The following is a 16,775-nucleotide window of genomic DNA, read 5'->3' as shown; positions in this document are numbered from 1 at the left end:
AGAAGGGTAAAGGGAGTGGCGTCTCTCTTTTGCTAACAATAGAGGAATTCTGTGGTGGGTTAGATGGACACGCTGCCTACTGGTAACACAGAGTTCATGTATATATGTATAGGGTTTTCTGTATGAACGTGTGTGAATAATATTGCAATAGGCGTTCAAGTGAAACTCTGGGACTGTCTCTAAGGAGGTGAAAAAGATCTCTGTATGTGCTTTCCTAGAGAAGCGAGATCGTTATTGCCTGATAGAAGGGTAAAGCCAGTAGTGTTGCTTTATCGGTGAGTCTAAAAATTCTGAGGAGATAAGCGTCGTCTACTCCGGTTACAGAATACTTGAGCGATTGAAAATTCTATCACTTTATTAGCGAAACAGATTAGTGGATTTGTTTTGTGTAAGTTACTAACTGATTTTGTAAAATATCTTGTAAATACGTCTTTTTGAAAAAAAAACTGTAAGGGAGGGGTCAGTCGGCGCTGCAGAAGCCGGAGCGCTGGTGACGTCAAAAGTGTAGCGAAGGGATTGGTCCGTGTGACCAAGACAGAGTAGGAGTTGATTGGTTCATCACAGAAAGCAGCAAAGGCTATTGGTTAAGCACTATAGTGACGTATTGTGTTCTAACTGGTGCATTAGTGTGAACCGTGCTGTGATAGGTTGGTGTTACGGAATCAACAACAGAATAGTACGCGATCTTTTGAAAGCAGGAAAGTTTACTGAAAATGTCATACTACTATTATGATGATGACAGGAAGAAATCTTCATGGTTTAAAAAGTTGAAAAACATGTTCGTAAAAGAAAAAGAGGTAGTTACGAGAGAGGGAAAGATACTTCCTTCACCGAAAACGCCTGCTTCCTATATGTTGACAAAATATGGCTACCATACGTGTGTTTGGTTGGAAAATTGGGTACATTATACCAAGGATGATGGTGTGTTAGCTTTTCCGGAAGGAGGATCATTTGATTTGGCTATTCTGAGAAATCTGAGAGACAAAATGATGAAACTTGATTCAAGACCCAGACCAACTCAATTTGAGGCGTTAGTTGAGTTGGAAGATGAGAGGCATCAAATGGAAAGTGAGAGGTTGAGTAGGCATCTTAGACCGAGAGGTAGAGGTAGAGATTTGTGGGGAGAAACACATGAGACTAGAATGCGAAGATGGAGGGATCGAAGTATGTGTGATGGCATGTATCCTGTCAGATTGGTTGAAGAATATGAGGGACGAAAAAGTACAGAAAAGAAAAATAATACAGAATTGGGAAATCAAAGCTATGGTGAAAGCGAATCAGAGGATGCTGTTTTAGAAGAAATATTAAATAGGAGACCACCTCCATATCAACTAAGTTCTTTATGGACTACCCCAAATGCCCCACTGGCAGAAGAAAGAGTTAATGAATCGCTAAGACAACCATCAAATTTTAGAGATTTTCCTGAAAGAGTAGAAACAAGATATGTTCCGAGTACACCGATAGGAGAAGCTAGAATTACAGGAACTCCTGTACAAAGTAATGATTCACACAGAAGTGTGCTAAGTACAGAAAGACGAAGTAATGAACAGCCAAATATGTCTGATTATGAGCGTTCTGCAAATGAATTAATTCAAACCCTTACTAAGAATATGGAAGCTGTAACTGTGACAGTAACAATAGGAGCTGTGATACCGGTATTCGAAGACCAGAAAATAAAAGAGCCAAGATTAACCATTCCATTACAGCAAAGTTTACAAAGAGCAAAAGAGAATACTTGTCCTGATTTATCAGAAATAAGGCAGAATATAAGTGTAAATCTACCAGAGTTAACTTCTAATCAAAATTTGTCATGCGGATACCCGACAGGAGCAGAATCTGACTCTGCTACTCCAGAGAAAAGTGCAGACACCCATGGGACCATCAGAAAAAGAGTTAAGTGAATGGATAAAATCGTTAAAATTAAAAGAGTAGGAATTAAAAGTGTTGGATGTGACTAAATTAAAAATAGATATGGAAGAATTAATAATTGGAACAATTGGAACTGACAGATTAAAAACTTACCAAGATGATGAGCTCATGTTTTTATGTAAAAGTATAACATGGAGAGCTAAGACAATGTACGATCAATTGGAAGAAGTGGCAAGTGAATGTGGAATAGATTTTTCCAAAATAAAGTCATTGCAGAAAACCTACAGAGTAGATTTTGCAGAAAGAGACATTGAAAATATAAACACTGCAGGAAGACAAGTTCAGATAAAAGATTTGATTGTGTTGTTGCGCAAATGGGGTAATGTAGCCAAATGGAGAGTCAAGTGGGCAAAGAAGAAAGAGGAAAATAGTGATAAGTCTACATTATCTTTCCCCTTTAGAGTAAAGGGAAAAGTGGCAACTAAATTCCTTATGAGAGAGATTCCTGGAGCAGGATATGTACATGTTCCTTGGAGCAGACAAGATATATTGTCATTTACGAATGATTTCCCCAGACTGAGAGAAAAGCCAGTAGAATGGTATCGACAAGTTGACAGATTTGTAAAGGTGTCAAAGGTACTATGGATTGATTTAGATGGATTATTTGACATAGTGGTAACAACAGATTTATGGACAGAATGTAAAATATCTGTGGATTGGCCAAGGGAGGAGTATCCCAGAGATGAGAAAACGGGAGCTCCCTCACCAGACGTGATGAGGACATATGAGCAAGTGATAGTATGGTTGAAAAACAAAATACCTCCAAAAGAAACTGATTGGGTAAAGATAAACAGAACAACCCAGGAGCCGAAAGAAACTGTGCATTCATTTTATGAAAGGTCGTTGTTGGTTTTCAAACAGTACAGTGGTTATGAGGAATTAAATGAGAAAGACATGAGTCACTTTGTTTATAGATTTGTATATGGATTAAGACCAGAAATCTCAGACATGATCAGACATAGCATGATGGATTGGCAGTCGAGTTCAGTAGATAAGGTTCTGAGACAAGCAAAATATTGTAGTGAGCAGATTGATGCAAAACAAAAGAAGCTGAAAGAGAAAGCCATGTGGGCACAAGTAAAAGTAGCCGAACAACAAGTAGCACAGATGGAGAATAAGAATGCAGGGAATCAAAGTGGGATTAAAGGTAAACCTAAATTGGTGGGGAGTATTGATGAATTGAAAAAGAAAATGCCATGTTTCAACTGCGGCCAGATAGGGCATTGGAAACGAGAGTGTAAATGTCCACCTAGAGTTAATGGGGAACATACATCATTGAATCCGCAGGTGCAGTTTGAGGTAAATCAGCAGCAACCGCAGCAACAGCAGATAGCAAATCAGCAAAGTCAGGTGCTGCAACCGCCACTGCCATACAGTGGGAATCAGCAGAGATACAGCGCAGAGACAGGATTCAGCGGTGGTGTGCAGGTAAAAAGACCGCAAAGAGTAAATGCATGTCCTCAATATTGGTTGCAAGAAGAGAATGGCAGTGATCCGGATGAAAGTTTCTGACGGTGCCTGAGGGAGGAAGAAGAGTGAGTGCTTGGAGCCACTCTTGAGGTAGATCAGTCAGGTCCATTTGTGAGCGGAAAGGTGAATGATGTGGAAATAACTTTTCTAGTGGACACTGGTGCTACCCGTTCTACTGTTAGATCAGTGGAAATTCAAAATCTTCCTCTCTCGGGTGAGACAATCCAGGTTGTAGGTGTAGCTAACAGACAAATAAATACTCCTTTGACAAAACCAGTTGAAATAGAGATTGGGATGTATAAAGATATGCGTCGATTTGTGGTGTGTGACAGCAGTCCTGTTAATTTGTTAGGCAGGGATATATTGTGTAAAATGAATTGTGCCATATACTGTTCACCAGATGGCATAGAATTGCAGACTCCAGATGAAGATAGTTTGTGCAAACTGACAATGCTCATGATTGAGGCAGAACAAGACAAACTGTTTCCTGTTTTTGATAAAGAGAAAATTCCTGTTGAACTGAAAGAGGCAGTGAAAGAAAGTGTGTGGGATTTCACTGGAAAAGATATAGGACTGATGAAAGGAGTTGATCCAGTGAAAGTGTTCATAAAAGAAGGTGCAAGTTATCCAAATATACCGCAGTATAAAATGACTTCCGAAGTAATTGAAGGAATTACTCCAGTGATTGACAAAATGATTGAGCAGGGAATTTTAAGAGAAATTGAGAGTAGTCCTTGTAATTCGCCAATTATGGGATTGAAGAAGCCAAACGTAACATTTAGAATTGTACAGGCCCTGAGAAAAGTCAATAAAATTGTTGTCCCATGTTGTCCAATTGTCCCGAATCCAGCAGTGCTTTTGTACCAAATACCTCATGATGCAGAATGGTACACAGTGATTGATTTGTGCAATGTGTTCTTTACTGTTCCATTGCATCCAGAAAGCCAACCAATTTTTGCGTTTCGTTTCCAAAATCGTATCCTAGCATGGTGTAGAATTCCAAAAGGGTACACTGAGAGTCCATCGATTTTGATCAGCTGCTAAAGAAATCGTTGGAAAATTTGAGCATGCCTGGAGAATCTGTGTTAGTACAGTATATTGATGATCTTTTGGTTGCAACAAAAACAAAGGATGCCTGTGTAACTGATACAGTGGCATTATTGAATCATTTGGCTGAGGAGGGACATAAAGTGTCTCCATCAAAATTGCAGTTTTGCCAGAAAGAAGTACAGTATTTAGGCCACAAGATTGCAAAGGGAATCAGACAGGTCACAATTGAAAGGATTAAAATGATACAAGGAATGCAGCCCCCCAAGACTCAAAGACAGGTAAGAATGTTCCTAGGAATGGTGGGTTATTGCAGACAGTGGATAAGGGGATTCTCATTGATTGCAAAACCATTGCAGAGACTGACAAAGGCAGATATCAGAGACCCTATTGTTTTGACCAAAACAGAGATGGAGCATTTGAACAGCTAAAAACTAAATTTGTGAAGCACCAGCTTTGGGAATGCCTGATTACGAAAAAGAATTTGAACTGTACTGCAGTGAGCGTGAAGGATGTGCTCTATCAGTATTAATTCAGAGGCATGGAAGAATGAGAAAACCAATTGCGTATTTCTCAGCTGTTTTGGACCCTGTTGCAAAGGCTTTGCCAGGTTGTCTGAAAGTAGTAGCAGTAACCAGTGTAAGTCTGGAGCAAAGTGAAGGAATTGTGATGGGATTTCCTGTGAGAGTATATGTACCTCATTCAGTGGAAATTCTCCTCACAAGAGCAAAAACTCAGTACATGACTAACAGCAGAATGACACGTTAAGAGAAAATAATTCTGGGAGCTGAGAATGTGACAATTGCAAGATGTGTAAATGTTAACCCATCAGCACTGTTACCTGATACAGTTGAAGCAGAAGTGAAAGGTGAGCTTGATCACAAGTGTTTGGATGTTCTGGAATATTCCACAAAGCCACGTCCAGACATTAAAGATGAACCTTTGCTTGAATCAGATTTTGTCATGTTTGTTGATAGATCATGCTTGAGAACAGAGAGTGGTGTTCTAAGTGCTGCATATGCTGTTTGTACAGTGGCAGAAGTGCTGGAAGCATCTTGTCTGAAAGGAATTCATTCTGCTCAAATAGCAGAGTTAATTGCTTTGATACGAGCATGTGAAAAGAGGTGAAAGTAACCATAGTGACTGATAGTCAATATGGTTATGGAGTTGTTCATGATTATGGACAGCTTTGGTCCCAAAGAGGTTATTTGACCTCTGCAGGAACACCCATTAGGAATGCAGAGTTTGTAAAGACATTGATTGATGTGATACAGTTGCCTGAAAAATTGGCTGTGGTAAAATGTTCTGCTCACAAGAAAGGAGAGGATTATATTACAAGAGGAAACAGTTACGCTGATGCAATTGCAAAGCATTGCGCCAAGAATCAAATTTCAATCAATCGAGAGAAAACTGAAGAACATGTTCCAAGTCCTTTAATGCTAACCACTGTAGTGGAAACCTGGCAGGAAGTGAAGCAGATGCAGGAAGAGGCAGGAACAGAGGAAAAAGATATTTGGTTAAAATCAGGTTGTAGACAAAGGGAGGAAGATGAAATTTGGGTTTACAAAGATGAAAGACCAGTAATGCCCGATAGCATGATTTCAGATATGGCCCGAATGTACCATGGTCAAGCATATATTGGCAGAGACGCTATGATTCGTCTCTTTAGGCAGACTTGGTATAATCCTAAATTTAGAATGATTGCTGAAAGTTTGTGTCAAAGATGCTTGGTCTGCCAGCAATTCAATCCAAACAGAAAAACTGTTGTAAGTTTGGCAACCATAGGACGGGAGGGTGGCCCATTTACAAGAGTTCAGATAGATTTTGTTGTATTACCTCCATGCAACAGACTCAGATATGTTCTTGTGATAATCTGTTTATTCTCTCGATGGGTAGAAGCTTTCCCCACGAGAAGGAATGATGGATTAACTGTTGCTAAACTGTTCTTGCGTGAGATAATACCACGTTTCGGGTTATGTTGTTATGTTATGTTAAACAAAGTTTATATAGCGCACGGCTACTCTAAAAGAGTGTCCCGGCGCTTTCCACAGACAGCTCAATACCGAATAACATAACAAGAAAAGCAAATACAGAAACAGACAAAACAAAACCCACCCAAAAGAAACTAGAGATTAAAAGGCCAAGTTTTCAGGCTCTTCCTAAACTAAAGCAGATTGGGGGTACTGCGTAGCGCCAGTGGAAGAGTATTTCACAGCTGGGGAGCCTTACAGCTGAAAGACCGGCCCCCAGTGCGGGCCTTCCTCACACGCGGAACCACAGCTGTAAAAAGAGATTCAGACCGCATCGAGCGGGTTGGGCGATAGAAGGCCAGCCTACGCCTTAGGTACCCGGCCCCTGAGCCAAAAAGTGCTTTGTGCATCAGCGTCAGGGATTTAAACATAATCCGCTTCCGGATGGGCAGCCAGTGGAGCATTTGCAGCAGCCCAGAAGCTCGTGCTCGCCTATGCAAACCAAAGATGGCACGGGCAGCAGAATTTTGAGCCACCTGCAGGCGCTGGACTAGATAGTCAGGGAGGCCAAGAAAAAGGGCGTTGGCATAATCCAGCCTGGATCCGACAAGCGCCTGGACAGTAATCCGCCTATGCTCCGCAGAAAGCAGTGGAAGAAACTTGCGGAGCATTTTCAGAATGCCGAAACAGGTGCCGGCCAGACCCAGGACATGCGCTCTCAGCGAAAGCTTATTGTCCAGTTTAACCCCTAGATTTTTGGCGACCAATGATGACTGTGCGGGAGGGCACATTTCAGACGGCCACCATAGCCGCCACTCAGGGTCGGTGACACAGCCGAAGAATAAAACCTCCGACTTACTGGAGTTGGCCTTCAGGCTGTTACGCTGGAGCCAATCGAATACCATGCCCAGACAACCCCGGATATTCTCTCCATCGAATGCTAGATTTTTACCGCATGTGAAGAGGAGTTGCGTGTCGTCAGCGTAGGACACGATCTGGGCCCCATAAGCCTCCACCGCCGCCGCCAGAGGGGACATGTAGATGTTAAACAACGATGGGCTCAACACAGAACCCTGTGGAACCCCGACTCCCAAAGGCGGCATCTCGGCGGAGCTCTGGGAGACCCAGACCGTCTGGCGGCGGCCTTCCAGAAAGGATGTAAACCATTTGAACACCGTCCCCCTGATGCCGATGTCATGGAGCCTGGCGAGAAGCGCCTCATGGGGGACGGTGTCAAAGGCCGCCGACAGGTCCAACATGACTAACATGGCCTTGCCACCAACATCCAAGGTCTCCCTGATGATCTCTGAGACCTCCAACAACGCCGTTTCCGTGCTGAAATTAGGACGGAATCCGGATTGGGAAGGATGGAGCAAGTTGTTAGTTTCAAGAAAGCTCGACAAGACACCATGGACATGTTTTTCAGTGATCTTCGCCAAAGCCGGAAGAAGCGAAATTGGCCTGTAGTTGGCCAGAGCATCGGCATCAAGACCAGGCTTTTTCAGGAGGGGGATCACCATCGCCCTTTTCCAGGTGCGAGGAACACTCCCCTCCCTCAGAGAGGCGTTGAGGATGGGATTAACCAGGGGATTCACCACCGCCGCCATCTCCGCCAAAAATTTGGCAGGGCAGGGGTCAAGTGGCGAGCCTGATTTAAGGCTGGCCAGCAGCACCCGGGACGCCTCGCTAGAGACAGCAGGAAAATCTGCCAGCACTGCGACAGGCGTGGGCGATGACCCATGTCCCGCCCCGGGGCCGCAGCCGCCCTCCTCCACGCTCTCCGGGAAAGAAACCTGAATTGCCTTGTTCTTGTCACGATTGAATCAGACAGAGGCCCGCATTTTCAAAACGAGTTAATGCAGATGATTTGTGAAGCTCTGGACATTCGCCAGAAGCTACATTGTGCATATAGACCTGAGGCTTCAGGAGTAGTTGAACAGGTGAATGGAACAATTAAAAATAGAATTGCAAAAATGTGTTTGGCAACAGGAATGAAGTGGCCAGATGCTTTGCCACTTGTGTTAATAACATTAAGAAGCATACCTGACAGAAAAACTGGATTAAGTCCTCACGAAATCTTGATGGGAAGGGTGATGAGGCAGGCTTATGTACCAGTTAATAAGTTGCTAACCATAAATGATGACATCATTCTGGATTACTGCAAGAATCTATCTGATGTAGTAACTTCTGTGCTCCACCAGGTGGGAACTGAATCAAATACCAAAGAGAAAATTCCTGCTCATGATTTAGTCCCTGGGGACTGGGTACGAGTGAAAGTTTATCGCAGAAGGAATTGTCCGGTACCGAGGTGGCAAAGACCACGTCAAGTGATTTTGGTCAGTACTACTGCAGTTAAGTGTGCTGGACTGAAAAGGTGGGTTCATGCTAGCCACACCATCCGTGTGCCTGAACCTGAATACCCATACGACGGTGAAAGTACAACTGACTCTGATTCTGAAGGTGAACCAGAGAAGGATCCAGATATTGAAGATCGACAGGAACGTCGACATCTGGAAGTATCAGAAGCCAGTTCTGCGTCTGAAGGTGAAGGTGAAAGGGAGATTGTTGAAATACCAGATTCAGAAGATCAACTTGAAGGTCGAGAATCGGTAAAGACAAGCACCAGTAAAGACGCAAAAGAAAGTGAAGAAAAAGTTATTGGAAAAGAGAAAACTGTAAAGCAAACTGAAGACACTGAAAGCAGGAACGGAAATCCTGAAACTGGAGAAAAGGAAGTAACTCACGATAAGGATGAGATTCCAAGCACCAGTTATGAAGGTGTTCCTAACAGAGTAACAGTAAAGAGAACTGAAACTGATGAAGACAAAGACATTGTGAAGATCATAATCAATGATACAGTGGAAGACACTGAAAGAGAAACTGATAACAGTGCAGATGAAACTCCATTAAGAAAAAGCACAAGAAAAAGAGCTTGGAGAGTAGAGCATAATACAATAGAGCCGAAGACTAAGAAAGTCTGCAAAGGAGATAATTGGCCTAAAGGAACTGGAGGATTAAGATTCAAAATAGTGAACAAAATAAAAGAGCAAGAAGACCAAGTGAATGAGATCTCTAGCCAGAAAGAAACATTGGGAAAGAAAATAGAGACTATTCAAAGGCCTAAAAGAGTAAGACGTCCAAATCAGAGGTACAAATCACCTGAGTGGACATATATTGTCATGCCACCCATTGTTGAAGTTAATAGTAGTCAAGAAAATTTGTATGACCCAAAGCCAATTGGGAAAAGTGAGTAAAGAAGTCAATTAAAGAAATGGAAAGTTAGATGCTAAAAGTATATGATATTCAAATAAAAAGTCTGAAGTCCTGTGAGACAGATTTGTAAATATAGAAGAGGTCGGAGTTGACAAAAGGTTGAAGAAAATTTGTTAGAAAATCTAATTATAGTATAATTTAGAATAGAAACTGACATAAGGTCGAAGAAAACTTGTTAGAGTGCTAAGTGGTGTGAAATTTCTAGGTGACATAAGGTTGATGAAACGGTGTTAGTAAAAATGGCAATGAACAATCATAGAACGAAATGTTCTATTTTTAGAAAATGGTGTAGATGTTTTACAATTTGTATGGGATTGTTGATGATATTGTGGGTAATTTTAGCTATTGTGTTTCCTTTCCAAAGTAATTTAACAAAACTAAAGCCAAATGTGAGTTCAAGTAAACAAAGTGAGAAAGAAAAGGTGCCTGAGACTCATGTGTATAAACCAGAATTGCATCAAGATAGATCCATTAGTGATTACACCAAGAATACTTTTTCAAAGTTATTGCTTGAGTATATTAAAACTTTGAATGTTGATGACTGTTATGTTTGTGTAAAATTGCCAGCATCAGTGTTAGAAGGCGTGACCTATCACCACCTTCCTCTTACATATGGAGTAACTTGTAGTGTAATTGCAAGTTTGTTTTATAAGACTGGGAAACTGGAGTATCATTACTCCAATGTAGATGAGATATTTGCGAAATTAAAGATTGACAATACACTAAATAAGAAAAAACATGCGGAAGTTATGGGAGAATATTTTCTAGAAGTAGATGAGTTAACGCACAAGTATGCATTTAATAATAATTTGACATGTAAAATGAGAATTGAAGAGAAGGCGTTCTTAAATATGGTTAAGGAAAGGAGAATTGCTTACAAACGAAAAGAGAAGATGAAACATGCAAAGTCTAAATATTACACATTTTATGATGAGAACATTGAGGATAAAAATGTGAATGTAGCAATCAATATAGATGCCCCAATGTTGGGAAAATTTTGCATTAGGAGAGACAATTCGAGGTATGACAATTATTTTGTGGGTGCAAGTCAATGTGAGGAGACCTATAGAATTATAGGGGGTTGGGGATTTAAAGGAGGAAATTATCTTGTTTTCCCTGGAATTTATTTCATATGTGGGAATAGAGCCTATTATAGACTGCCAGACCACTGGTATGGGACATGTTATGTGGGTTTGGTCTTTCCTAACATTTTCCATGTAGATAGAGGTACTAATGGAAAGCATGAGATAGGTAAAGTTTTAAGTAGAAAAAGAAGAGAGAGTGCGTTAGAAATAATAGGTGATGTGGGAGGCAAGATGGCCGCTGACAGGTTGTGGTGAGGAGTCGCTCCGGACTACCTCCTGGCTATACCCCCTGTAGGCTAATATTTAGGATGAGTCCCTGTTCCCCAGATGGCGCTTGAGATCTGGCTTCGTATAAGTCTGCTGGGGTCGTCGTTTGTCAGGAAGGTGCTTATCAGAAGATTCGTTTTTATTTGGCTGCGACTGAAGGCAGCAAGCCGTCTTAGTGGAAAGTGTCCTGACAACCACACAAACAAGATGCCGTTACCGCCGCGACCTTCGAGGCCAGAAAAGGAGAAGGAAAAAAATAAACCGCAACCGGACTTTACCACAGGCAAGCAGAAGCAGAATGCGGACCCTGGGAAGACCGAGGCAGTATCTGGATTACAGAGGGCACCGGGGGCCATACGGAAATCAACTGCCCCAGTCTCAACGCCTAAAGGGGGAAAAAAAGCAGAGCTACGCGGCAAGGCGCTGATGCCGGTGCAAGAACGGTCCCCCGGGCAAGAATAGACATATGGGTATGAGGCAGCCTACCGTGATTGAGGCATTTACCCCTAAAAACTCTCTGCAGTCTGATGGCGGCTCAGCAGGCACCGGAGGCGTCCTCGAGGACGCTGCAGAAGACGTTCTTGCAGACGCTGTTCTGGCTGCTAGGCAACAGCCACTCACTGAGCCAGACCGAGAGGACGGCGTCGATGGCGGTGACGGCAGAAGCAAAGCTGGAATTGACAGAGCGAGTAGGGAACAGAACGGTGAGGCAGCTGTGGATCTCGAGTTGGACATAAATGTTGGTAAGGATCACAGCGATGAGCAGGCTGGAATGGTGATAAGACAACCTCATGATAATGTAGAATATATGGCTAAAACTGCAGGGAATGCTGATATGCTTGAAGCCCTCATGCAGGTTGAGGCTGAAATGAAAGCTGGAAAGTCATGGGGCAGCACGGTCAGTCTGGTAAAAAAGGGCAAATCATCAAAGATAGCTGAGGCCTTTGAAGGGGGAGAAGGCTCAGTTGAAGGAGACTGGTTTTTCTCAGTTAATGAAGACACGGATGAGTCGCTAATGAGTGAGTCTGACACTGAGGAGGACGGAGAGACTACTTCAGGCATGAGCTCATCAGGGAAGGAAAGTACCCAGAAAAAGAGAAGGGTAAAGGGAAGAAAGCATGGGCAAGGACAGGGATCCCCGGGGGGGGGGGGAAAGAAGCTTCTCTGGGACTACTCAGCAATATCGCAGACGTACGTGGAAGAAAGGGACGCAGGTGGAGTCGCTTCTGATGTAATCCCACTCCCAGCACAGCTGCAAGCCCCCTTGGACATGATCACTAGTACTTTAAAGCAAATGCAGGGGGAGGCTAGAGCTGAAAGTCGAAGAGCAAGGAATGCAGGGAAAAAAATCCATAATACCTTAAAGAAAGTCAACAAACTCTATGATGGTATTGTAAGCCGAGTTACGGAGGTGGAGGAGAGGACAGGAAGACTAGAGGATGAGGTGGAAGCCTGGCAGGACTTTAAAGGAACCCAAGAAAAGGTAGCGGAAGACTTGCTTTGGAAGATGGAGGAATGTGAAAACCGCCAGCGGAGGAACAACGTTCGCCTTTTGGGAGTGGAAGAAGGGACAGAGGGGCAAAATGTTTTAAAGTTTGCGGTAAATCTCTTAAAGGGAGCGTTCCCAGAGTCCGATTGGCAGTGGGAAAAGGAGGTTCAACGAGCCCATAGATTCCCATTCACAGTTAAGAAAGCCAGGGGTGGGGGGGGCCAACCACCTCTCCCCCGAGCTATCTTGATTTATGTAGGCAACTATCTCCTCAGAGAAGAACTTTTGGAAAAAGCAAGGCCAGATAATAGGCGGACATTTGAGGGGACTACCTTCTTCACTAGACCAGATTTCTGCCACGTGACGGTAGAGAGGAGATGGAGGCTGAGGGAGCTTATTAAACCGTTTCAGGCAGTAGGTTCTGAGGCGTATCTGTTATTTCCAGCAAGACTGAAGGTGGTCGTAAGAGGGAAGGTGTTAATGTTTTGGTCGGAGGTTAAGGCTCAGCAGTTTTTGGAAGAGCTTAAATCCCAGAAGAATGGTTGAAGCTCTTAAGCTCTCAAATGTATGTTATTGGCTTATACACTAAAAGAAGTACGGAGCACTGTAACTAAGAAGTAAAATGGGAAAGGGGTGGATAGGTACATGGGGAAAACAGGGAAGCATAGGGGTTTGTGGGGGGGTCAGAGGGTGGCTAGCGACAGCCACGATCTGTAGCGATCACACATAGGTCCTACGGACCTATTTGCCTGTAAAGGGGGGGAGGGGGGCGGGTCAGGAAGGGAGGGGAAGGTGGGACAGGGAGGGTTAAGGGGGTCAAGGGGGAATAAAAAATGTATAGGAAAACGGGCACAATGTTTAGTACAACACAGGGTTGGACAGTGTAACACACACTTTACTCGGTTATTTCAGCACATTAGTAAGAATTTGAAGCAGCTGCTTATGTATGGTCTCATAGTCCCGGGGAAAAGTATGATATCCCTCAAATGAGCTGTAGAATTGCCACTATAAATGTTTGTGGTCTGAACGACTCTGCTAAAAGGCTCAGAGTGGCTGCACTTTTGAGATTGCTGAGATTAGATTTAGTATGTTTGCAAGAAACACACGTGGAGGCATCTAAGAATTAACTTTTGGGGCAGCTAGGGTTCGTGGTCCTGGCCAATTCTAAACAAGGATCTAGAAATAGGGGGGTAGCAATTTTAGGCAGAAGTAGGGATGTGGTGGTAATAAGGAAGAAGGAAGATCAGTGGGGTCGATGGGTGATTGTGGAACTAAGTTTTAAAGGTGATAAATTCACCCTCGCAACAGTCTATGGGTCAACGGAAGACGATCCTGAGGTTTTTCATTACTTGGACGCAGAGTTAGCACACTGGTCAGAACCAATTGTACTTTGTGGGGATTTTAATATACATGATCCCTCGAGTTCATTCTTACAGGCAGGGGGTCATTACGTAGGTAGGAAGAAGAAAACCTATAGGGCTATAGCAGGGTTAGTTCCACATAACTCACTGACTGATCCATGGATTAAGATTCTTCCAAATAAAGACCCCAGCACATTCTATTCAGCTCCCCATAGAGTGCTTGTTAGGCTAGACTATTTTCTGATCTCGGGATCCTTGATCGGGGGGGCACAAATTGAAAAACAACCGCGAGTGGTGTCGGATCATAGCCCGGTTATATTAACTATCAAGATAGGCCAAGGGGTGAGGAAGGAAGCACAATGGACATTTGAAAGAGCACTTTTGAGGGATGAGGGGTATAGGAGGTATATGGAGGGTTGGATCAAGGGATTCTGGGACATTAACAGAGGTACGGCACCATCAGGAGTGGTCTGGGATGCCTTTAAGGCAGGGGTTAGGGGAGAGACCCTAAGCTTTGTACTCTCATCTCAGAAAAAGGAAAAAGACAGAATTAAGGGGATAAATAAAGAATTGCTGAAAGTAGAAGAGGAATTGGGAGTAGCTATAGAAGATCAGCTCTCATTGGAACAACATTTACTTAAAATTGCTTCATTAAAAGCCACAGCAATAGAACATATAGCTAAAAAAGCAGCAGACAACTATTTAATTAAGAAAGAAGGAGCATATGAGTTCAGTGAGAAAGTGGGACATTTGCTAGCTGTTCGCACTAGGCAGAGATTGGCAGCTGCGGATATTATCAGGGATGAGCAGGGTGTTAATATCCAAGATACAGAAGGGGTGAGGGAGGTGTTCAGGCGATTCTATGCGCAGTTATATCAGGAGGGCTGCTTAAGAGAGGTAGAAAAGATCGAAAGGTATCTAAGTGGCATTATCCCGCCTTGTATGGTGGAGGAAGACAAGGAGGAACTGGAATTACCATTTCAGATGGAGGAGTTATCAATGGCATTGAGTACTCTCTCTCCTGGAAAAGCTGCGGGTCCGGATCAGATCCCTGTTGAATTTTACAAAACTTTCTTTAGTGCCCTGGGGTCTGATATGTTTGGGGTTATGAAGCTAGCTCAAACTGGAGAGGCAGTACCTGATTCATGGGGCGTAGCTGATATCATGGTGATTTTAAAAAAAGGGAAACCCCCAATTCAACCAGGGTCTTATAGACCGATTACGCTGATGAATGCGGACACTAAAGTCTATTCGAAAATGCTGGCTAAGAGATTAGCAGGGGTAGTCGAGAATTTGGTAGTCTGCTCACAGCATGGGTTTATACCAGGCAAAAGTACTACAGTGCATACAAGGCAGGTGATTACAATGTTTGACGCTGCTGGCATCCTGGGAGACCCTATGGCGGCATTGTTTTTGGATGCTGAGAAAGCATTTGATAGGGTCTCCTGGGAATATCTATGGCAAACTTTGAGATGGGGTGGTATAGGGGAGCGGTTTATTAAAGCTCTGCAAACATTATATAAGAACCCTAGAGCCAGAATTAGGGTCAACAGAGGACACTCAGCGGCAGTGAAGATAGAAAGAGGAACCAGACAAGGTTGCCCTTCATCTCCTCTTCTTTTCGCATTATATTTAGATCCTTTTTTGCGTAGGTTGGAAGGTAATCAGGTGATCCCCCAATGAGATTGAAGAGCTGCGTGGCTAAAACCTTGGCTTACGCAGATGATGTGGCTGTTTTGACATCTAACCCAGAGGGAGCTATTAGAGAGGTTGAAGCTGAGGTTCTTAATTTTGGACAGGTTTCGGGCTATAGTATAAATACGGCTAAAATCCAAATAGTCTGTAATCAATATGTTGTGGGGTGTACGGATCAAAGGGTTACGGGGTCGGCGGTATATTTGGGGGTAATAATCTCAGCGGATCTCGGTACTGTGGTACAGAGGAATATGACCCCCTTGATGGCTAGGGTAAAATTGGATTTGGAACGATTGAACAATTTGCATCTCTCTTTAGTGGGGTGTACGAATGTTATTAAAATGTTAATACTGCCCAAATTTTTATATTTGTTTAGGGCAATACCCCTTTACTTCGAGGTACAATGGTTTAATACTCTGGAAGCTATCCTTAATAGATTTATATGGGCGCAGGGTAAAACCCGTAGAGCATATAGGTTCATGACCCTTCCTAGAGAGAGAGGTGGGTGGGGAGCACCTGACTTCAGGCTATATTATTTGGCAGCCGCGACTCAATACATTCAAGGGCTGATTGGAGGGGCAGGTCTTGAAAAGAGAACGACGGACAGCTCTGATAGGGTTTATGCAGCAGTCTTGGGGGAGGAGGTGGAAAATTGTTTTTTATACTGTACAGAGTTTGGATATTATAAAAGAACTAGATTCAAGACATTGGAAGCTGGAATCAAGATTTGGACTGCTTGCTGAAGAAAGTGGGTATAGGGAGGTTTAACTGGCATACAAGGTTGCTGAAAAATAGGTCTTTTCCACCTGAAATTTTTGGGGACAGGACGATGGAGGGTTGGGCAGCGAAAGGGATTGTTCAGGTAGGAGATATGATGAATTCAGTGGGCTTTGTGCAGTTTACAGAGTTAATGGAGAGGTTCGGATTAGATAGACGGGATTTTTTTAAATTCCTGCAGATAAGGAGTTTTCTGGGGACGAAGCTAGGTGGACGGACAGGGTTTAATAGAGTGGATATTATGGAGAAGATTAGGCTAGGGGGAGATCGCTCAATACGCAGTTTTTATGCAAGCCTCGCAGAACTAAAGCAGGATGATAGGGATAAGTATGGTCGTAAGTGGGCAGAGAAATTGGATGGAGAAGTTGGATGGTTTCAGGAGTCACTGGACTTAGGAAGAACGATACTTTGC

Source organism: Lissotriton helveticus, chromosome 4_1 (assembly GCF_964261635.1).
Source record: "Lissotriton helveticus chromosome 4_1, aLisHel1.1, whole genome shotgun sequence".
Taxonomy (NCBI): domain Eukaryota; kingdom Metazoa; phylum Chordata; class Amphibia; order Caudata; family Salamandridae; genus Lissotriton; species Lissotriton helveticus.
This window is presented reverse-complemented; position numbering follows the sequence as displayed.